The sequence below is a fragment of the Ambystoma mexicanum genome, chromosome 2p (genome assembly GCF_040938575.1).
Source record: "Ambystoma mexicanum isolate Mex_15411 chromosome 2p, UKY_AmexF1_1, whole genome shotgun sequence".
In the NCBI taxonomy this organism is placed as follows: Eukaryota; Metazoa; Chordata; class Amphibia; order Caudata; family Ambystomatidae; genus Ambystoma; species Ambystoma mexicanum.
The window spans coordinates 1,096,700,776-1,096,724,133 of record NC_090923.1 but is presented as its reverse complement, the minus strand read 5'-3'; the positions used below and the strand labels follow the sequence as shown (position 1 = coordinate 1,096,724,133).

General features: G+C 49.7%; 1 long non-coding RNA gene across 1 annotated transcript in view; it reads left to right on the top strand.

Moving 5' to 3' along the window:
• The first annotated feature begins 1,627 nt into the window (after positions 1-1,627).
• Positions 1,628-23,358, top strand: part of LOC138566009 (uncharacterized) — a 148,440-nt gene continuing 126,709 nt past the window's right edge. Inside the window, exon 1 of the long non-coding RNA XR_011301777.1 lies at positions 1,628-1,957. This is a non-coding gene — a long non-coding RNA (uncharacterized lncRNA). The remainder of the gene's footprint in view (positions 1,958-23,358) is intronic.

Below are 23,358 nucleotides of genomic sequence, written 5' to 3'. Positions count from 1 at the left end.
ATCATGTGCTAGGTTTTGTCAGGGTATGGTCACATACTCACAACATAGCAAAGGCAAAATGTCATCATACACAAAGCACTGAACGCTTGCCTTTCCCGCTAATTAACCAAGCCCACCCACTCTCTTCCAGACCCGCCAGAGCGCCTGGAGGCCATGCCAGTGGCAGAGGTGAGTGGAACTAACCCTGTTAACATAGTATAACAGAACAGTAAATTACTCGCATTATTGCCACCTAGACATTCCAACTGTCAGCTTTTGTCATCAGACAACATCACATCACACAATTTACTAGGTATGTCAATATGTTGGTCTTACACCAGCACCATATACTATTAATCTGGTGATTTTCATAGCGCCTCGTGCAGGTGGATCGCTTCTAAGCGCTGTCATTATCAGTGTTATTACCCACTGATTGGAGTTCATCACCCACAGAAGGATGAAGTCCAGCCAGGGTTGCAAACTTATTTCTAAAATGAGCATTTTGCAAGTGAGCTCCCCATCCAGCCTGCACCTATTTGCCAGAAGTTATGTGTCCAGTGACTCAGAACACTTGGCCACCTTTTTACCTAAGTAACCCTGCCATTTTTAGATATTGCCATCCTATCCTCAGGTCCTCTCACTATACGGCAGATTTTATTTATTTGTTATGAATTGGTTTAAGACAACTAACCTTATACAAACGTCTTCCATAAATGGTAGATTTTGCCATTAAATAATCATTCACTCAGACCATTTGGCACGTACTGTCATAATTAGTGCTATTTACTCACATCATATGGCTATATGACTGCTTCCCTTCATAGCCTACCTGCGTCTCTTGTCTTCGAAGATAGCGCTTTCGAGCAGTTTCGAGGCACTCTTTGTAACCTAACCGTACTTAATATAGATGTGAACTGCCTCTTGTTCCCCAGCGCCTCTCTTTCCCTTTCTTTCACACCCACCTTCTAGAGGTGCCGACATTTGGTTTTCCCCCGGGGACAGAGGATGGGGTACGGGTTGAGGGGGTGCGGGGGGGGGTCTGACTTGGGGTGAGGGTGTCCGGTAAATAAAAAAAACGTCCCATTCTAAGAATAGGGACTTACATGAAAATGGAGTTTCGTGGGGGTTGCCGCCCCAGAGCGCCTGCGTACTCGGCGCCCCTGCCACTTTCTATGCTTCTCTGGGAGTATTTGGAACAGCCTCTGGGCGCTGTTTTCACCAACTGAAAGATATTGGCCATTAAAATGGGTGGACATATTACAGCAACAGTGCCCTTCATTTAGATCATAATTAACATATAGATAGGCTAATGAAATTGAATTCCTGTTGGTGATATTTTTGTATATAAAAAGTTGTCTCATTGTTGATTTTAAGTACAAGTAAAAACATGTTTTTAATTCCAATGATGTAATGATTTTTGATAGAAGGAAGTGCAGTGCGGGGGAGCAGCAGAGGAGCAGCGGGAGTGGGGCGTGCTCTGGTGCTTCGAGCTAATCGTTCAGATGGCCCCCCTAGTGCGACGCAATGCCCTTCCCCGTCTGGTATGTCCCCTATTTTCTGTGTACTCCCCTCTCTAACCCCTCTCGTCGTTTCTTCCCTGCCAGCTGGCTCCTCACACGCGGAAGTACTCTATGGTCCTCGCGCCACATATGCTCCTGCACCTGCTTCTCTGGTAAACAAACAGGAGCGTTTACGGCCTTCTGCTTTGGAGTGGATCCTAACACAGTTAACGGTAGGCCTATTAGATGCAGCCAGGTGCGTACACGACCCGAGCACCTGCCAGAGTAGGGTTTACTGCCGTCTCTCCCGCGTGGGGGTTGGCAGCACCGCGCCTCGGAGCTTTGAAAGACGCTGAGATACATTGCCACCAGAGAAGGGTCTCCACCCATCCCATTATTCTGAACAGGGAGACTCAGGACAGAAGGCGCCACAGCCGCGAATCCTCCTTTCTCTGCTGCTATACTTACTATACAGTCAGGTATGTACATATACACAGTGGCGGGAATGGACAAAATGTGGTGGGGGATCCCACAACACAAGGGCTGGGGTGGGGGGGGATTTTGGAGAGGGGGCAGTACCCGAGGGGTCATGGCATAGAGGGGCGGGGCTCGTAGTGGACATCCAGCAATGCTGGAATACATGAAAAAAAAAGAAAAAAAAAACCCAGTGCCAAAGCCGCAGTAAAAGGCAATGCTACCGTCCCAGGCGCTTTTTTTTTTTTCTTCTTTTTTTTAAGTAGCACGTTCATGGGCTTGGGCGGCTGACTCTGGCCGCATCCCGAGATCCGGCTCCATATCTGGTGCCGGATCTCGGATCCCCCAACAGCCAGCCCAATGACCAGCACTGTATATACATTGTTATGCAGAGGAGTAGCCAGGATTATTCAACATTTCAACAAGTGGGGCCTGAAGCTAATGTAGTTGGGACCACCAGAAGGGTGTTTCTTCTTCCAAGAATATAGTGGAGCGACTGAACGTAGCTAGGGAGCACAAACCAACCAATGACCATTGATGGGAGGTTGCACCCCCAAGAATAATTTTTTAATAATTGGATACAATTGTGCATTTTACAACACTATTTCTGAAAAAAATTGAGTAAAAAGCCACACAATTTATAATCAGTTTGGTAAAATAAGACATGAAAAAATCAATTGGACTACAAATCCCCAACAGTGCACGGGAGCGTTTTCGTGATCCCTTTGTCCACTATATGCCAGTATAAAAATAATGTTCATGCTGAATGTTCCTGTATGTGTCCATACTGGCTGCACCAACGTATGGCATTATTCCCACATAAAACATACTCAAGTTTGCTTTGTCCATAATGTGAGTAATGATACATTAGGAAAACATGTTCATGCTGGCTCTGCCAATATATGCCACAATCCCCATATTAGAACATACTCCTGTTGGCTTTGCCTTTACAGCCAGTAAATATCTCATGTCACAGTAAACATGTTCTTGCTGAATTCACAAATGCCCATCCCCACCATATAAGAACACTCATCATATTGGCTTTTTCCTTAACAATATTAAGAAATACAATGCCACGTAGGAAACATGTCTTTGCTAACTGCATGAATGCCTCCCCAAAATGTAAGAACACACATGTTTCCCTAATGTCAGTAAAACATGTCATGCCACAGTAAATTCACATCATATGTTCTAAATAATGCGCCCGGTTGCCCTCAGGGTCTGGTGCGCTATATAAATAAATAAAATACAAATACAAATGATCTACTTCCTGCATGCACAAATGTCCCTCACCTTGTAAGAACCCTCATCATGTTGACTTTGCCCTTAGCACTAGTAGAAAATGTAATGGGCCAGTAAGGAAATATTTTGTGCAGGCTTCACAAATGCTCCTTACCGATGCAAGAACACACATTACGTTTGCATTGTCGTTAATGCAATTTTAAAATGCCATACCACATTAAGTAAACTTCCAGGCTGCCTACACCATTGCAAAATTAACCTCCCACCCAAACCCCACATTATAACACTCCTAAAGTGGCCTTAGCACAGAAATGCTAGTAAAAGAAGCCATTATGTGAGAAAACATCAATGCTCAGATTCCCCCTGACCGCATTCATGCACGTATTTGCTCATTGAAATATACCTACTATTATAAGTAGTAATTAGTTTGCTGATACTGAACTAAGGAGGGGAGGGAATAGTCTTAAAGAGCGTTACACTACTAAGACACCCCTGCTGACTGCATCCTTACAGAGGCAACTGTTGCCCTTCATAGACTTAACAATAATCATATGTTGCCTAGTCCAGCATTGCACCAGCACCCCATTTACTCCCTACAGCCTTATGCATCCAACTGACCACTGTGTATTATGCAGCCACTAACTGTATTCTTACAGAGCTACCCCAGTCCGTTGCCTGTAGCCTTGATGCCATTCTGAGGGCACTTTGAAAGCTATGAGGTAAAAGACTAGTTAAGGAGGGGACAGCAAGGGGGGAGCTAACAAAGAGGGAATGCAGGCATAGCGGACCAGGACGAAGGGTAAACGGTTTGCGATGGGACTGGGAGATTGCTTTGAGGGACTCAGAGGGGGTCTTGCAGAGGGAAGAGAGGGTCTGGAGGACGGGCCTGTAGGGCAAAGTTGAAAGAGTGGGTGTATGAGACAAGGGGAGAGATGCCATGGAGGAGTTGTGTTGGGCAGGAGAGATAGAGTCTGCACACCAATTGCGTGGTCAGACAATTAGGAGAACAGCAAGGAAATGGAGAGTACAAGGGGCTCAGACAAAGGTTTTGGCAAAGTACAGCCATCTGGTAGAGCATGTTCACCCTTCCTTAGATTGCCATATAAAGGCAAGACCCTTGGAGATTTCCTGAGATGGAGTTGGTGGGCGTGGTAAAGGAGTGGGAGCCGAAAGGATAGGAAGGTCCAGTTGGGGTTCCAGGGATTGCTGCATCATCGTGGAAGCTGGGGGATGAGGTCTGTGTGGTTGCCCAAGCAGCACAAAGAAATAGACAGAGGTGGCTTACCCAAAAAACATACATATGCCCCACCTTAATAAGAAAGGGAATGGGAAGAGCCCATACCAGCATACCAAGCACAGAAAGTGCATCCGTGTAAAGTCTTCTCACAGCCTCACGTCCAATCAATCCGCCTACCCCTACTTCTTATCATTGTATGATGATCAACTTCTGAAATGTTGACCCAAGTAAACCACGCTTCCTTTTGCACATTTCAGCCAACTTAACAAAATTACTGGCTGTACAAGTGGCACCTGCTAGCCAAAAGTAAGAAATCATTGGCCAATGAGGATTGCACAATGGCAACCCGGCCCCCTAACTGGCAGCCATTGCCTCCCCACTGCAGCCATACACGGGTATTTAATGTAGGCCTTTCTGCTCTTTACACATTATCCCATATGCATTACTTGCTGTGAAACCTCTTCCTCTAAGTCCTGCAACCTCTAGACTTCAATGCCCATAGTCATTCCCTCCATATTTACTCTGTACAAAGTCACTAATTAATGCACAGTCCTTACACAGTGGAACATCTGTTAATCCCATGGTAGACACATCTTGCAAGGTCATTGACACCGACAGTCCTTACCCCACGCGCATGCACACACACACACACATTCATACCCATCAGTCACTCACCCATGCAGCTTCTCTTTCGATCATTCACATGAGCACCCAGAACATTTGCACTGCATTCTCATTCACACACACTCTCACACCCATACATACACACCATTCACACTGCACTCTCATTCATTCACGCACTTGAACGGACACCTTCTCCCATGTATGCAGACACACACATATTTATTTATTTGTATTTATAGAGCACACTACAGCCCACAGGCATGAGGCGCTGTAACAGTGCTTAAGAAGGCTTGATTAAGGGTTACAGGGAAGCCGCCCAAGTAGATAAACTTAGAGAAAGGTACAATGCAAGGTACAAGGTTACACACAGACTTAGTTCATACACATCCAACACCCTCTCACGCACGCATTCACATTTTTGTTTATTACCTGTTTCCTCACCAGCTCTGAACCAAAAACTCCTCTCCAGGCCTCAGGTTCCTGTGTTTTAGAGCAGGCATTCAAAGATTTTGGGTGGGCCTTGCCCACACAGGCCCTTCCCTGTCTATGCCCCAGTTGTTATGAGGGCTCGGGGTTGCCGGGCAGCTCTCGAACAGGGCCCTGCAGCTAGGTGATAGCGCTGACGCAGCGCTGCACTGAGGGACACAGGGAGAGTTAGGTGGTGTCGACTGGCGCATGGTTCTGTCTTTCTTCTTCTTGCTGATGGATTTGATCCATCAGCTGTGATTTATGGACACCGAGGCTTGTCACAGTAGGGCTGGTTTCACAGGGTCTTCGCTGTGGACTGGTGCACGAGAGAACTTTATCTTGCTAACAGTTTTGGTGAGGCTGTGTCTCATTACTCCAATTTCTCTGGTTCAGAGTGTAGCCGGTTTGAAATGCTTCTTGTTCTGTGTCTTGTCACAGTAGAGATGGTTTCACAGGGTCGGCGGGGAGCCGTGCCCTGCTTTTATTCCGAGGCACCACTTGGTGGGACTGCGTGTGCCCCACGCCTCACACAGGACGAGCCCAGCAGGGGCTTAAGTCACAACATCCATGGGTGTAGCTTTTTCAGTAATATTAGAGATTTGTGACTGTGTGATTTCCCAACTGGCAATGAGGTGCACCCCACTAAAAAGGAAACCTTCACGAGCCAGAAAACCGACCCTTATTAAATAATTGTTTTGAACTGATTAGTAACTATTTCCTATAATGTCTGCTGTGACTTCATATCTCCCATTTTGTTCCTCTACATTTGCAGGATGTGTCTCTGTCATAATTATTACTGCTTCAACCAGTTTGAGGGAAAGTCAAACCATTCGAATTTCAGCAGGTATGAGGTGCGTCGAACTTTAAAAAAAATGTCGGTGATGTATGGCCAAAAAACATCAAGGGTTTAAGGCTGACAAGTGCCCTGCAGAGAAAGGCAGGCTGTCACCCCCACAGTTCCTTTTTTTTTAACTCAATTTCAAACTTAATTATAGGCTAAGAATAGAAAAAAAAACATGTTTCTATCTGTATTGAGAGCCAGCCCTCTCGCACTGGGAAAACAACTTGTTTGCTATTTACAGCGCAGTAATCTCCGCAGGCTAGAAATTGACATTTTCGTTATTTCCAGAGCCTGCCTGTGCTAGAAATAGAAAAGGGGTCTTATCAATGTTCATCTCTGACCCTTCGTATTTCGAGCAATGGTGCCCACTGGTGCTAGAAGAAGCCCTTTTCTGACCGACAGTCTGCACTGGCATCCCACTGCAGTGCAAACAAGTAAAGATGGGGAAGATAAAGGGGGTTGCAACAGAGTGTTTGGATGGTTGGCTCCCTCTGAGTGCCTTACAAATATCCGTGGGCTACCAGATTTTTAAAGTTTGAATTCTGAATAAACCACAGGTCGCTTGTGGGCAGGTTCTAACACCCAGAGCAATTTTTGGGATATGAATCTCCAAGCCCCACCCACCAAACATTGTAGTATCATTTATTTCACACATCTATGTGCAGAGAGAGCTGTGGGTAGTGACCTTCCATGAGTAAACTAAGAGACAATTCAGTATGTTGTATTCACTATATAAACTGTCAATATTACAAATGAGGGAACACTGGAGTATATCAAACTATGCACAAGTGAGTACTGTCCTATAATGCACATTTAAGGGGGGGGGGGCGCTGTTGAGCAGCCTAGAAAATGGCTGCTTAGCTTTTGAGCTCCGGACCTGCCCGCCCAGATCCGACGAATATCGGCGCTAATCCTACACATCCAGCAATAATTCTGCAACGACTTGCCAGCATACACTCTCCTCTATATTTGCCCGAACTTTTGGAGAAAATCGGAGTCGGGAACCCCTGCGGCGGACGCCGGCCTTGTGACGGCTTGAGGCCTCCATACTGAATCCCCTGCTGCCGACTTGATTGCTCCCCGCGCGGTGCCCCTGGGGCACTCCCTCGCCGGGGGGACCCGCTCGCTGCTGGTGACCGCTGGGGCAGGACCTCGGACTCCCCGCCGCCCCCGCTTGTGGACATACGCCGAGCCGCCTGAATCTACTGCTCCGGTGGCGTCTCCGGGCGGACGAGGGAGCGGCCTTACCTCCACCGCTCCCGCGGGTTGGGCTGGAGCCCTCCCGCGCTGACATACGTGAGCGGCCCTGGAGGTGTGGAGGGACAGGGCGCCGCACTGTGCGGCCCGCAGCGTCCCTGCGGACCGGTGCCCACCCACCTCTCAATCACCGGGGAGGAGACATCTGTGGCACAAACCTGCGGCCTTCTTGCGCCCTGAAGTTGCAGTCACCAGCTGAGGGCCTAGGAACACGGAGCAAGCTACGGGCCCTATTGTGGGAGAGCCGCGGCGCTGCCGGCGGACCACCTTCTCCCGCGCCCCGGCGACCCCTCGTCTGGTCCTCCTTTGAGTGCTACAACACTACGTGGGCGGCCACGCGGGTTGAGCCACCCTTAAGGCTATGAGGTGGGTGATCTGAGCGATACCACAACCCTGTATCCTGGGGGGCCTTTGGACCACCCCGCCAATCACCCCCCCTCGTTACGCGCTGCACTGGCCTTCGCCTCACTGGACCCCACATATCCATGCGCGGCGGACTCCCGTGGTGGGTCTCGGAATCATGGACTGCCAGTGAAGGTGGAAATACCCTACTCCATCATTGAACATAGCGGTGATCAATACCGCCTCCTCCATTTGCTGACTGCTCAAAACTCGGCGAGCCCATCCACGCTCGGATACCACCCTAGCTGTACTGGACGCACCTGTCCCCCCTCAACTTCCTCCGCCCGCTGAGCCCACGGCCGCCACGGGTAACCTGCGGAACCCACTAACATACGGCCCCCTTGTTCACACTTGGCTCACTGCCCCGCTGACGGCACTACCAGTCTACGAATTAGCCACCCTCGCCCATACGTGCAATACTGGCACCGCCCAACCTGATCCTGCTACACGCCACGAATACTAGCCGCTCACCATGCTCTCCCCGGAGGCCCCAGCTTGCGGCCATCTTTAACCCTACCAAGCGGTGCACGGTCCCCTGGTACAGCAATGTCCAACAGGGCACGTGGCGCCAACAAGGCGGGCGCCATGGATAAATTCGCCAAAATGACGCCCAGGGCGGGCCAGGCACCCTTGGCTGCAGCACAAGAAGATGGTGATGCCCTGCCGGACCCCCCGCAACCATATCTAACTGCTATGATGGAGTCCATGGCCAAAAACATTGCTTCCTTCCATGAAAAGCTAGATGACATCAATGCTAATGTAGCCTCCCTAAGGGCCAAGCTCGATCAGCACGGGGCCAGGATCGCCGAGGCGGAGAAAAGGATCGGAACCAATGAGGACAATGTCCATACCTTGCAAAACACTGTGTCTGAGCTCGTTCGTGATATGAAGCAGGTCAAAGCTATGTGCGATGACCTTGAATCAAGATCGCAGAGAAATAACATTCGTATAGTGGGGGTTCCCGAGACCGCGCTACAAGGTCGCATGGAACAAGCGGTCGTACAACTCCTTAAAGATCTCCTCGACAAGCCCACTCTCTCACCATTCTTTACCGTTGAAAGAGCGCATCGCTGGCTGGCACCCCGGCCCAAGCCAGGAGACCAATAATTGCTAAACTGCTGAGCTACAAAGACAGGGACCACATACTCCATTTGGCCAGGGAGAAGGGAGAATTGAGGCTGGACTCACAAATCATCAGGATCTTTCTGGATTTCTCGGTGGCAGTCCAAATGTAACAACGCCAATTTGGTGGTGTCAAAAAAATGCTGAGAGACAGAAAAATTGAGTACGCAATGCTTTTCCCTGCTCGCCTTAAAATCACCCACCACAACAAATTGTATTTCTTTACGGTCCCTGACGAGGCAGTCAAGTTCATTGTGGCACAAATCCCGCTGGTGGACCCCCCAGGGGACCCCATGGACAATGACTAACACATGGCCCTGGCCTCTGCACTATAACCTGAGGGCCGCGGCCAACCTGTGAACAGCCCACTAGCGAGCTGACGGTCCCCCCCATCATTTCCCTTATGGGCCCAACGCTGCTCGTACATCTACAGACCAGGAGCATAACTCATCTGGGGGATGCATCTTCAATCCACCGGACTGTATCACCACACACTGGGCCCGGCCCTTGGAAGCCAGGCCTCACTGTTGTACGTCACTTCAGGGCAGTGGTTACCTGGATCTCGCCATCCTAGAACATGCGTGCCCTTTCCTCGTAACTATTGTTTCATCAGCCGAATCAAATTGATGATATTTCTTCATAAAAATAGTAATAAAATGTGGGTCAGACGGCAACAGCAGCCCCCATTGCAGCTGCAATGCTCTCCAAGACGGAGTATTTGTGTTTAAGCCCTGGTTGGGCTGTTGTTAAGGCGTCGCCGAGTTGGGGATGGCGCGCAGGTGTTTGGGGGTGGGTATCAATACACTGCTAGTTTATACCGGGCGGTGAGGGTGGGGGGTGGTGAAGTTTGGGAATGTTGCATTAAAAATGGCAGAGAGCTTTGGACAGGTACTTCAGAGAGGTGTTTCCACGACATTACAGCACACATGGCGGCAGTCAGAGAAAGATCCTACTTCAGGGATGTCCCATAAATTGTCTGTATGGCTATTAAAATGCTGACATGGAATGTTCGGGAATTGACGAATTTCACAAAGTCCCGTAGGATCACGGCATACGCACAGAGGCACCATATCCAAGTACTCCTACTGCAGGAGACACATGCCCTGAAACTTCTCTCATCGAATCTGGCACAAACCTGGGGCCCCAACAGGTACTATACCCAATACTCCACTCAGGCTAGGGGAGTCCTCACGCTCATCCACAGATTGATAAAATTCACCCTCCACACATCCCACATTGACACAGACGGTAGATATGTGATTCTTCACTGCAATATTGCTGACGAAGAATGCTTACTGGTGAACTCATACGCGCCCAACACTGACTCCCCCGAACTTATAGACACAATAACAGCTATCCTCATGCGATATGTGGAAGTCCCCATTATATGGGGAGGGGATATGAATCTCATACTTGATAATGTCCTTGATAGAACGACTACTACCCGCAGGGTCTTAACCCGAGCTGCCAAACGACTCCATTCGCATATGAGCTCCCTAAATTTACATGATGTGTGGAGAACACTCCATCCCCAGGAAAGAGATTACACTTTTTATTCATCCGTCCACGATAGCTCCTCAAGGATAGATATGTTCCTCTTGTCCGGGTGCCGAGTGGGCAGGGTTTCGGAGGCCAGGATCCTCGCACGCACTCTTTCAGACCACTCCCCTGTGATGCTACAGATCCAGCTTGGTAACACAATGACAGCTCGACCCGCTTGGCGCTTTAAGCCAGGCGCTCTTTCTGACATCGTCTTTAAGGCCGAGATCCTGGCGGACATAAACACCTTCTTTGACACCAATAATACGTCCGATACCCCTGAGGGGACCCGCTCGGAGGCTTTTAAAGTCTACATTCGAGGGATGTGTATATCGAGGGAGGCTGGGGTTCTCAAAGTCATAAGGCAAGCCTTAAATGCCTCTGAAGCCAGGCTAAGAGCCCTTGAACGAGATTATGTTTCCGCACCAACCCCGCCGACCCTAGCTAAGATCAGAACAGAACTAGAATTGTTTGAGTCCCATACCCTGAGCAAGGTGCAATACTTTGCCCGCCCCATGGCGGCCCGTAGATATGGAGAGGGGGATAGGCCGGGAAGAACTCTTGCTAAATTGGTTCGTGCGGAAGGCGGCAGGACTCGCATAGATGGCATCATTGACGAACAAGGCTTAAGGCACTGGTCGGACCAGGCCATCATAGACACCTTCGCTAGCTTCTATGCCAACCTTTATGGCCCCCAGCATGAACACACAACCCATGATCTGGACGACCTACTAGAAAGCATCCCTATGACCCTCATCTCCCAAGACACCAGAGAACAACTCGAGACCCCGTTTACCTTAGACGAGATCGTCCAAGTAATCTCACACCTCCCTAAAAATAAGGCCCCGGGCCCCGATGGGCTCACATCTGAGTTCTGTCAAGAGCATGTTGCTATATTAGCACCCGTATTGTACGGGGTCTGGATCGAATCTCTCAGATTAAACACCCTCCCTCCATCCTTAAGAGAAGCCCTAATAACAGTCCTCCCCAAAGCAGGGAAACCCCCAGACGAATGCAGGTCCTATAGGCCCCTGTCACTCATTAATACGGACATGAAAATCTTTGCTAAAATAATCGCTAACATGTTCCTCCCATTCATGCCCCACCTAGTCCATGCTGACCAAAGCGGTTTTGTTCTGGGTCGCTCAACAGCACTTAACATCCGCCGCCTATTTAACGTGATTTCCAGAATCGACCCGAAGACGGACACAGTGGCAGTCACACTAGACGCCCAAAAGGCATTCGACATGGTTTCCTGGCAATACTTATGGGCCGTCCTAGAGAAGATGGGAATAGGACCCAACATGCTCTCCTATATAAAACTACTGTATACAGGGCCACTGGACAGGGTACTAGTCAACAACTCCTCCCCCTTTGTGCTACACAGGGGCACCCGTCAGGAGTGTCCTTTTTCCCCCATCCTATTCGCGCTCACCATTGAGCCCATGGCGTACCATATCAGGGATAGGCACACCAACAAGGGCATTCGCCTGCAAGACACGCCGGAAATCATCTCCCTGTACGCTGATGACATACTCTTATACGTCAGGAACCCCTCCACACACCTAGATCCTATCATCCGGGACATAACAAAAATAGGCACATACTCAGGTTTCACCATAAACTATTCAAAATCATAAATGTTTCCCCTCTCCAGTGCAACCCTACAGCCGACATACGAATTCCCCCTGCGCTGGTCTCCAAGTGGCGTCCGATACCTTGGGGTAAAAGTGTCACTGACCGTAGCTTCCCTACGGGCAGACAACTACGAGACAACGGCACAGCTTGTGGAATCCAAAATGCTCAAGTGGCGCAACCTCCCATTGTCCCTGCCGGGCAGATTATCCCTTATAAAAATGGTTGTGGTCCCCAAGCTCCTCTACATTTTTGCTAATGTACCAATATGGCCCGGGAGGCAATATTTTAAGAAGCTCCACTCGGCGTGTGCTCAATTCCTCTGGCACTCCGGTGCGGTCCGTAGGAAGTGGCATCTTATGACCTTACCATATGAGAAAGGGGGTTTCACAGCCCCAGACTTAATTTTATACTGGAACGCAGCACAAGCCCAACACGCCACTCACTGGTACACACACCTAAACCCGCCACCTCACGCCAAATTAGAGAAACTGGCAGGTGAAGGAACTAACATCATGACCCTACTTTTACACCGCACCTTCCAGACAGACGCCCCGTCAGACCCCGTGGCCGCCACGATCAGAGCATGGAAGAATATTTTGCACCCTGAACAAGGCCACTGCCTATACTATAAATGGTTCACCATATGGCAATTCCCTGGACTGGCCCCCACACACGACCAACACCTCTCACAACATTGGGAGGACATGGGCTACCGAGCGGATGGCATATTTATCACCCCCCAGACATGGCGACACGCACACTCCAACTCAGCGCTTGAACTGCTACAGTACTTTAGGCTACGGGCGGCGGTTTAGAGCAATGTGGCCTACGCACCCGCACGAACCCCCAGACTCTCCCGAACTCCAATACATAGCGAACTCCGCTGGGTGCAGGGGCATAATATCCTCCCTATATAAAATGCCGCTAGCCAAACTAGAGGACATATCACCAAAACCACGGGAAGCATGGGCTAGGGAGCTCGAAATGGAAATCACCGATGAGATATGGAGCAAGATGTGTGTACATACACGCAAGGTCTCCTTGAGCGCCAGATTCCGCTGCATACAATACAAACTCCTTAACAGGCTCTATTACACACTGCACAGAGTAACGAAATTCACACATACTCCGTCCCACACGTGTCGGAAATGTAAATTTGAAGTGGCAGATCATGTACATATGTTTTGGTCCTGTGCCGTGCTGGAGGCGTTCTGGACGGAAGTGACAAAGGCGCTTTCAGAGATAATTGGGTCCCAAGTGGGCCTGGACCCGCTAGCCTTGTTGTTCGGAATCTGGGCTGGGGAAAATGAAAGGAAAATGTCAAAGTTTCTAAATGTAAGTGCCATTGTAGCCAAGAAATGCATATTGCAATGCTGGAAGCGCAGCACTCCCCCCACCTTCGAGATGTGGTTGAAAGCCCTCACCTGGGTACAAATGTGTGAAGAGGATTACATCGGTTCCCTGCCTATCCCATCCCGCCCCAAAAATGTGTGGACCGAATTCTGCAGCTACCTGAATAGCAGAGACGAGGTGGAGTGGACCTCCACCCCTCCATCAAGCCTGCCCAACGTACCATAGGAACTGAATATTCGGGCTCTGTTTGTGATGATCTGAACTGCTTAAGATGTAAGCCCTATGGGTGATACAAAGATGTTTGTCTCTGTCTGCACAATCTGTGCTGTACCTGTTGTAACCTTCTGCCAATAAACAAAAGTTTTAAAAAAAGAAAATCACTTGTAAGTTACCCCAGTTTTAGTAGCTAAGAGAAATAAGACAGAGCAATGTAAATGTATGTGCACAGGGTCACACAGTTTGGGTAAGTCAGAATTTGAGCCATGTTTCTTGGTTGCGCATTTTGCAATTGAAGCACCCGCCTCTAGCTGATCCTGTCCTTTCTTTAGATGTGCACCAACATATAATGCTGCATAGTTATCTTTAAAAAGCTATCGTGTGTTCAATAAAGCTACAGTAAAAACATTAAACCACATGGTAAACCTAACAATATATAATAATTCTTAATATAAATGTGTTAGGCAAAGCAAGTATGATCCACTCTGAAATGGCAAAAGAACACAACAGAGTGCGTGTTTGCAAAACAAGTACAAGCCAGTCTAGTAAAGCATGCACATTAAACATTAAGGTTCGTGATTCTCCACAATACAATTGCAAATACAAGGAAGAGAAACGACTGTGTGTATGCGGAAATCCGTGAGCTCCACTAATTTACAGTGAGCTACTTTTATTTATTTATTTATTTATTACATTTGATTATACGCCCAAACACTGGCGTATCACGGCGTAGGTTACATAGTTACATAAATACTTACTGGTTCCAGGAAGGTGAGGTCAGTTTGAGTTAATAGCAGTATACATTTACAGTTAATCAGCAAAGCATATGGTTGTAGGTATAACATGTGAAACATACAGGTTAGAATGTATTAAATAACCACGTTTTTAGAAGCTTCTTGAAGTGATACTGAGAGGGCTCGTTGCATATGTTGGGGGTGAGTTCCAGATACTATTTGCAAAGTTGATAAACTTCGTGACAAACCATGATTCTAAATATAAATTCTTGATGGATTAGTCTGGTGTACTCAGCTGTATGCATATGTAAGGCCATGCCTTAAAATGCACCACAATGATGGTAACATAGTTCAGCGGGTTGAACTGAACGCCCCTGCAGAGATCTGAGGGATCTCTGTCAGAAGTTTGAATCTTGGTCTGGCCAACATGGTGTTTCATCATCCAACGTCAAAATAATGACCTTTGTGTTAGGTAATATTAACACCTGTCAACGACATACAGAGACAAAGACTCGTGCCCGGGGCATGCTTATAAGGGGACAATCATTGTGCATTGTGCACCTGCAAAAGGTTCAAGTTCCAAAAGCCGACATCAACTAAATCCAATGCAAAAAAATGAAAAGCCAGACTCTGGTCTAAAAGGTGACGAACTACTCTGGCAGGGGTATATCTCACCCACGGGTGTAAATGTGGTGTTTCCCAACTAGCAGTGCGGGGCAGACTCAGGGCCGGCCTTAAGGGCAGCAGCGCCCTGGGCGAACTGGCGCGCCCACCGCACCCCCCTAGTTAACAGGGGGCGGGGCGGAAGGGGGCAGAGTCAGGATGGGAAACTTTTTTTTTTTTTAACCTCCTTGCTCCGGCGAGGAGGTTAAATAGGTGCCGTTAGCACCCCATTGTCACTGAATGAGCCCGCCATTGCAGGTTCATTCAATGTTCAATGACAATGAGGCGCCTGACACACCTTCTGCCACCACGCCAGCTCGGGGGAGCGCTTGAAAGGCACCCCCGGAGCTGGCGTGGTGGGGGGCTAATGGCGCCTTTTCTTGTGAAAAGTGTCCACGGCGGAGGGGCGCACTTAAATGCACCCACCGCCGCGGGCACATTTTACAGTAAAAGGCCGCCTGCTGCGCCTTGTCCCACAACGCCAGCTCGGGGGAGCCCTTGAAAGACTCTCCCGAGCTGGCGTGATAGGGGCAAAAGGCGCCCTGGGGGGGTGGCGCCCCGGGTGGTCGCCCGGCTCGCCCCCCCTAAGGCCGGCTCTGGGGGCAGTGATACACCTCGGATAGCTCAGGCACAGGCTCGTAGTCTGCATCTGAGTAACCACTCGGTAAAAGCATTCTTCTTGGTCAGTGTTGTATAGCCACCCGTGCCTCGGGTGGCTCACACGCATACATGCACGCACGCACACACTCAGAGAGACACGGGACGCGATGCTGCCTGCTACGCGTCCCGGCGGCAACTGCCTGCACGGACGCGGTTTATTAAACTGCGCATGCGCGGGTCCCAAACGAGGCTCGCGCATGCGCTACAACTGACTGGGACGTCACATCCCTTTTTTTTTCCATCAACAAAACAGTACAACAATATGGTGCTCTAACAACGCAAAACTGGTAAACACAAACTGGATACTCCCATCACTGGTGACGGCCCGTTGGGACTTCGGCTCAGTCCCCTGAGTCCAGGACATAGTCCTTGAGGTGAGCAGGCAGTCTCCGGTCCCTCCGCACGGGGTACCTCGAGGTACCCGGCAAAGTTCCACTGGTTCTGACGTCCGCAGGGGCGATGGCCCTGGTGGGATCCTCGTCTGGAGCCTCGTGGATCGTGTCCTGGTGTGGCATCTCCTCTAGACCTGTGGCCTCTGGTGATGTGTCCACTTTTTTGAAGAAAGACCTGTTGCGGGTGACAGTGCCGCATTCACAGGCCGCTGTCACCATAGTTCCTTTCACGTGGGTGACCTTCCACGGGCGAGGCTCGTACGGTAGAGACAGTTTGCCCTTGGGGTGTCGGTTCCGAACTAACACGGAGTCTCCGACACACACCTCGGTGTCGTGCAGACCTCGTCTCTCGCTCTCCTTCTGATTGCGCATGGCGCGCTCCTCTCGAACTTTGTCATTGTCTATGACACCTGGTCTCCTGCCCTCTACTTCTGGTATCATTCCCCAAGGGCAACGCCCGAACAGCACCTCCGCAGGGGCAACCCCCGTCGATTGGTGAGGCGTGGTGCGATATTCTCGCAGAAACTCCACGAGCTTTTTCAGAAGGTCTTCACCCCCACTGGCGGAAATCCTCAGTACCTTATTCAAGGTATGCATCATCCTTTCAGCCTCTCCGTTCGCTCGAGGCCATAGCGGGGATACCCTGTGCTGATGGATCCCCCTATGTTGAAGATACTGGGCAAACTGGCTGCCGGTAAATGGCGGTCCATTGTCCGAGCAAAGTATCTCTGGGAATCCATGCGTCGCAAACATTTTGTCAAGGGCCCTCGTGGTAAACTCCGTCGCTGTGGACTCCACCACCTCCACCTCCGGATACCTCGACCACTGATCCACCGCCACCAGAAGATACATGCCCCGACCAGTCGAGCCAAAATCCACGTGGACGGTTCCCCACGGCTTCTCACTCCGTTCCATAGAACTGATAGGTGGGGCCTTGTCTCCTGGGTTGGCTGCCTGACATGACAAGCACTTTCTCACGAAACTCTCCACCATCCCCTCCAAATCAGGAAACCAGACCTTGGGCCGAAGTCTCGCCTTGGTCTTGACGACCCCTTGATACCCGATATGAGCCAGCTCTAACACACGCATCCTTAACGCCTGCGGGATCACAATCTGCCTCCCTCTTAGAATCAATCCATCATCTGAGACCGACAGTTCATCCCGTACCTTCCAGAGTGCCTGCAGGTCCTTTTGGGCATCTGACTGTCGCCGTGAATTGTTACGCAGCACCTCTCTACAGTCGCCACTTCTCACGGCCGCCTTGATGATGCCGAACACCTCATCCTTGGATGATTCCGTCGCTATAGCCAGCCTGGACAGCGCCACCGGTAGCGCCCCATCCACCACGTGACAGAGCAACCCTTGGCAGTCGGACACGCCACCGTCCTTGTCCGTATTCTCTGTGTTGGGGTGTCGTGAGAGATAGTCTGCCGGGTTGTTGGTTCCCGGTCTGTATATTAGTCGAACCCCATACTCCATTAGGGCTAACATCCACCTCTCGATCCTGGGCGGCGGCTTCAAAGACACCCCCACCAATATGGGCAGCAGCAGCTTGTGGTCCGTCACCACTACGACAGGCTTGCCCAGGATGTACAGTCGAAAATGGTGACAGCCCCACAGAATGGCTAGCGCCTCCCTTTCAATTTGCGAATATCGCATTTTGGTGTTGGAGAGAGCCTTACTCGCGTACGCGATGGGACGCATGTCCCCCCTTTCATCAGGCTGCAATAGTACTGCCCCAACACCCACGGGACTGGCATCCACAACAATCTCCGATTCCACGGAAGGGTTAAAGTACACCATGGTGTCCCCATCGGACAGAGCATTCTTGAGGGCCTGAAATGCCTCCTGTTCCTTGCTTTCCCACCTCCACACGGCGTCGTTCCTGGTCAGCGCCCTGAGGGGTTCAGACAAGGAAGCCAAACCCTTGATGAAGCGCCCACAGTAATTCACCATCCCCAAGAAGCTCCTTACCTCCGTGGGGGATGATGGTGCCGCAGCTTCTCGAATGTCTCTGATCTTAGCTGGATCTGGTGACACTCCAGCGGCGTGAAAAATAAATCCAAAAAACCCTATCCGGTCTTTAAAGAATTCACACTTTTGACGGTGTAGGGTAAGTCCCAGATCACTCAACCTTTTCAGCGTGCTCTCGAGCCTCTTCATGTGTTCTGCTTCCGAGTCGGCAAACACCAAGATGTCGTCACTCATATTCAAGACGCCTTTAAGGCCTGCCAGCGCCCCCCTAATAGTGTTCTGGAAGACTTCGGCGGCCGATGAAATGCCAAAGCTCAGGCGCTTAAATTGATAAAGGCCTTCGTGTTTGGTAAAGGTCGTGATGAATCTAGAGTCTGGGTGGAGCTCAAGCTGGTGATAGCCCGCCTGTAGATCCAATTTCGAAAAAACTTTCGCCCCCTGCAACTCCCCAATGATATCATCGAGGGTCGGCGTTAAGTGTCTCTCTCTCTTAATTGCGGCGTTGGGGAGACGCATATCTACACAAATTCTCACCGCCCCAGGCTGTTTTGGTTTGGGCGCCACCACAATGGGCGAAACCCAGGGCGTCGGTCCTTCCACCCTCTCGATAATGTCCATACTGACAAGCGACCGGAGCTCTTCTTCCACTTTCTCTCGAAGATGAAACGGAATTCGCCTGTGCTTGAGGGCCGTTGGTCTGATCGTGTCGTCAATGTGCAGACGGACCGGGGGCGCCTTCAACTTCCCAACTCCTTCAAAAATGCCAGCAAACCTGTCCAGCAGTGTCTAAATATCCACCTGATAGACCTCTAGTGCAAAGTGAACCAGGTTCAGGGCTTCGGATGCCGCACGGCTGAGTAGAGAGTGGGGACTCACATCTGTAATGAAAAATCGGGCCTTTATGGTCTTTCCGCCCCTGGATACAGGCGCTACAAACACACCCTTGATGGGGAGCTGAGTGTCTCCGCCAAATGTGAAAATCCTCGCCGTCGAAATGTTCAGCGCAGGAGGGCCAGGAATCTTCTGGTAATGTTCCGAGGCTAGCACGCATACTGAGGCCCCTGTGTCAATTAGCACTTGTGTCGGCACCCCTTGAATGTTCACAACACATTTGGGCTGTCTTTTACTCTTCGCCCCAGTGGCGATGCTTGAGATGAAAAATACTTCGTCTTCCTCCTCCTCTTCCTCCTCAGCTAGCTGAAGTCTCTGCATTTCTTGCTCCAAAGCCGCAATGCTCCTCTGCTTTCTCGAACCACCCCCTCGTACCCTGGCCGGGCCCCTCTGTATTGACACGGGAGCTGGGGCACGACACATTCGGGCGTAGTGTCCTGGTCCGTTGCACCGGCCACATGACCTCGATTTGGCTGGACACTCTTCAGAGTGGGGCAAATCATATCCGCAATACTGCCAGATAGATCCAGACCCTGTCGGGGAACGAGTTTCCTGTCGTTTCTGACCCCACTTGTCTTTCGACGCAGTCTGTTTATTGATAGCAAATGCCTCTTCCGATTTTCCAGGGTGCACTGCTGCGTCCACCTTGGCACCTCTCGACTCCGCCAGTTCATAGGTTCTACCACTGTCTAGGATTTGTTGCAGGGTCCAGCCCGGTTCCCTCAACACTTGCCTTCGTAGTTTTCCTGAGCCACACCCTTGGAGTACTTGATTCCTAATCATCGATTCCTCATTGTCCCATCGACACGTGGTGGCCATGAGCCGCAGTCGAGCGCAAAACTGATCAAGTGATTCCTCCTCCCGCTGTTTTTCCCCACATAGGAGAAACCTCTCGTAGTCGACATTAGAGAGCGGTATAAAGTGATTTTCCAGAGCAGTTTTGACGGCATCATAGGTGACTACCTGCAGGTTCAGGGATTCATATATGCGTAGGACATCCAGGCCTGTCGAGTACAAAAGAGTGGCCCTCTTCGCATCGTCATTGGTTATCCCAGTCGCTGTAAAGTACATATCAAGTTTTTTTATCCATAGCAACCATCTTGGGCCCAACTTCGAAGGGGGACCGGACACATCAAACTCTTGCATGGGTAACAACGACCCCTGTTGTGCTTTCACCACCACAGTCGCAGCTTCCGCCTCTCCGTCAATTCCCGCCATGTTTACAGGTCGCACAGGCACCTCCTTATGGCTCAGAGGCCGCAAACCTGACTTGGGTGGGCAGTGCACGTACCTCACGTTACTGTACGGTGGAATTCAGCATGCCATTGCTCCCCTCCAGCTTTGTGTGTCTTCCTTGTTGCCAGCTGTGCTTTCCAGCCACCTTTTGTGCGGTAGCTATGCGATGTGGGCTGTCCTCTGGGTTGTAGAGGACTGCCAGAGTTCCAAAAATTCTGTGAATGTGGTATGAGCAGCGCACGAGCACCTTTTCAGGCCGCTACTGCTGCATACCAGACGCTAGGACACCATAGATTTGTTCCCGCCGGGTCCGTGACTCACCACCGTGTAGCGTCGCTGATGTAAAACACGCCGTGTTCGAGCGAATGCTGCAATGGTATCCCGCCTCGTCGCCAGTTGTTGTATAGCCACCCGTGCCTCGGGTGGCGCGCACGCACGCACACACTCAGAGAGACACGGGACGCGATGCTGCCTGCTACGCGTCCCGGCGGCAACTGCCCGCATGGACGCGGTTTATTAAACTGCGCATGCGTGGGTCCCAAACGAGGCTCGCGCATGCGCTACAACTGACTGGGACGTCACAGTCAGGAAAGCTAAAAATGTTCACAAACTACTGCCCACGTTTGCCATCTAACATAACTCCTTCATTAAACCCTGATCTCAGAAGTATGCCAAAACGCAGCTCCTTTTCTGTCCCATGGACAATCCGAAAAGTACTGGGAGGATAGCTCAGGGCAACTGGCTGTCCTTGAAAGCAAGACGACACGGATCACTGCAGGTTCGATCCCCGGTCCGCGCTTAGAAACCTCTCGGTATTAAGCGCCGTATAAATAACGTATCCTAGTGTTGGTGGTTTGGCTCATGCCATTAGGCTTTCTTATGCAATAGTGAAGTTTTATTTCCCCCCAGAAATGCAGCACTACAAGAAGCATATTTGCTGAGTGACATGGTTGTGGGTGCCAGGGCTGGCACATCACCTATCTGTCCTGACCTGGAAAAGCCTGACAAACTACTGAGAAGGGACCACATTACAACATTGCCTTTAGTATTGGTAAGAGGTCCTGTGTAAACGCCATACAGCTCTGCCTCGTCAGTCAACTGCACTTTGCATTCTTGGAAATGTAGTTTCGCTTTTCCCATAAGGTTGCATTCGTGCCAAATGCAAAGTGCCAGTGGCTAAAAAGCAAAATGCCGGGACTTGGCAGCCACTGTCCCATGAACACTCGATCTAGTTGGCATGGAACCGAAGTAGTGCTGAGATTCCTGTAAACTGCTCAGTGTGTATTATTAAAATAGAATCATATGCTTTCATCATTGGTTGGAACAGGCATTCTGCTTGTTGCAAATATTGTGAGTAACATATTACACTGAGCGCTGTATCTCTAGCCTTTCATCCTACCTCCGCTCCACTTCTATTACATGTCAGACCGGCCAGCTATTTTATACCTGCGCATAGTAGCTCACATTGTTTGAGTACCTGCCCGACATACAGTGGTTAAGGTGCACTTAGATTGCCTTAGAACCCAACTCACCCCAGCTTTTATTAACACAATTGTATGCATGCTGCCTGAAAACCGGCCTCACTCTGGCCATATCAGTAAAATTGCACCTAGACTGCCGCTTCTCATAGTACATTGTATTTAGATGGTATGTAAATCTACCTGATTACTGGCTACACTAGTAAACTGCATATAGAGTGCCTAAGAACTTGCTTTTCGAGTGCCTAAGATTTTGCTCCACTTTGGACTGTTTTAGAAATCTGCATCTAGATTGCCTTTCTTAGCAAACTGCATTTAGACTGCTTGAAACCTGCCTTAGTACTGGCCACACCAGCAAATTGCATTCAGAGTATCTAAGATTTTGCCTTACTTTGGTCTGCTTTGGAACATTGCATCTAGATTGCCAGACGGTCTTAGCAAACTATAACTAGACTGCAAGGAAACCTGCTTAATGATTGGCTACTAGGGCAAAAATCATATCTAGAGTGCCCAAGAAATCAAGAAATTGCTACACTAGGTACTACTTCTAGGAAATGGCACTTAGATTGCCTGTTTGTCTTAGCTAATGGTACATAGACTGCTTGGAAACCTGCGTGCTTATTGGCTACCATAGCAAATCCGCACATAAAGTGCCCAAAGCTTGCAACATTTTGGACTATTTTGGTAAAGTGAATCTAGATTGCTTGACTATCCTAACAAACTGTACCCAGATTACCTGATTACCAGCTCCTGCCTACAACAGCACACTCGCAGCTATATAAGAACCTGATATATTTAAAGTGATAGCCTTGCATAATTTCAAGATCACGCAATATCCTTTGCATAATAGCTATATCTACATTCCTTGTCACTAACTACCAGGCTTGTCACAGTGGAATCACCCCATGTAAGTCAAAACCTATCCACCCGAACATGTCAGCATACACCCTACCAAATATGTCTAATTTAAGTAATAACCCTGACCATGTCAGTTCAAAGTACCAGGTTGTACCAGAACCAGGAGCCTATACCTCCCACCCTAGCTCAACATTTGACAGAAATAATAAACTACGTGCCAGACTCAACAAACTTCACGAGTTGCCCAGAAGACTTCTCCCTTCTACCAAACGGGAAATTAACTCCCAACACATCAGGGAATGTAATGCTCCTAACCCCCCTCTTGCCTCACTAGCTACATCGAATTCCCGAATCCTTAAACTCAAGCACAAGCCTAATTCTAGAAGTTCACCTAACGTCGCTCAAATCAAAGTGGAAACGGAAGCGCATTGCTATAAAGGAGAGCTCCTCAATGTAAGATCATTAGTTGCCCATGCACTCGATATAGCTGATTTAATCACTGAGGCCAACCTGGACTTCATTGCTATAACTGAGACCTGGCTACACAACGCGGCAGGGCCATTTCTTTTGCTGGCCATCCC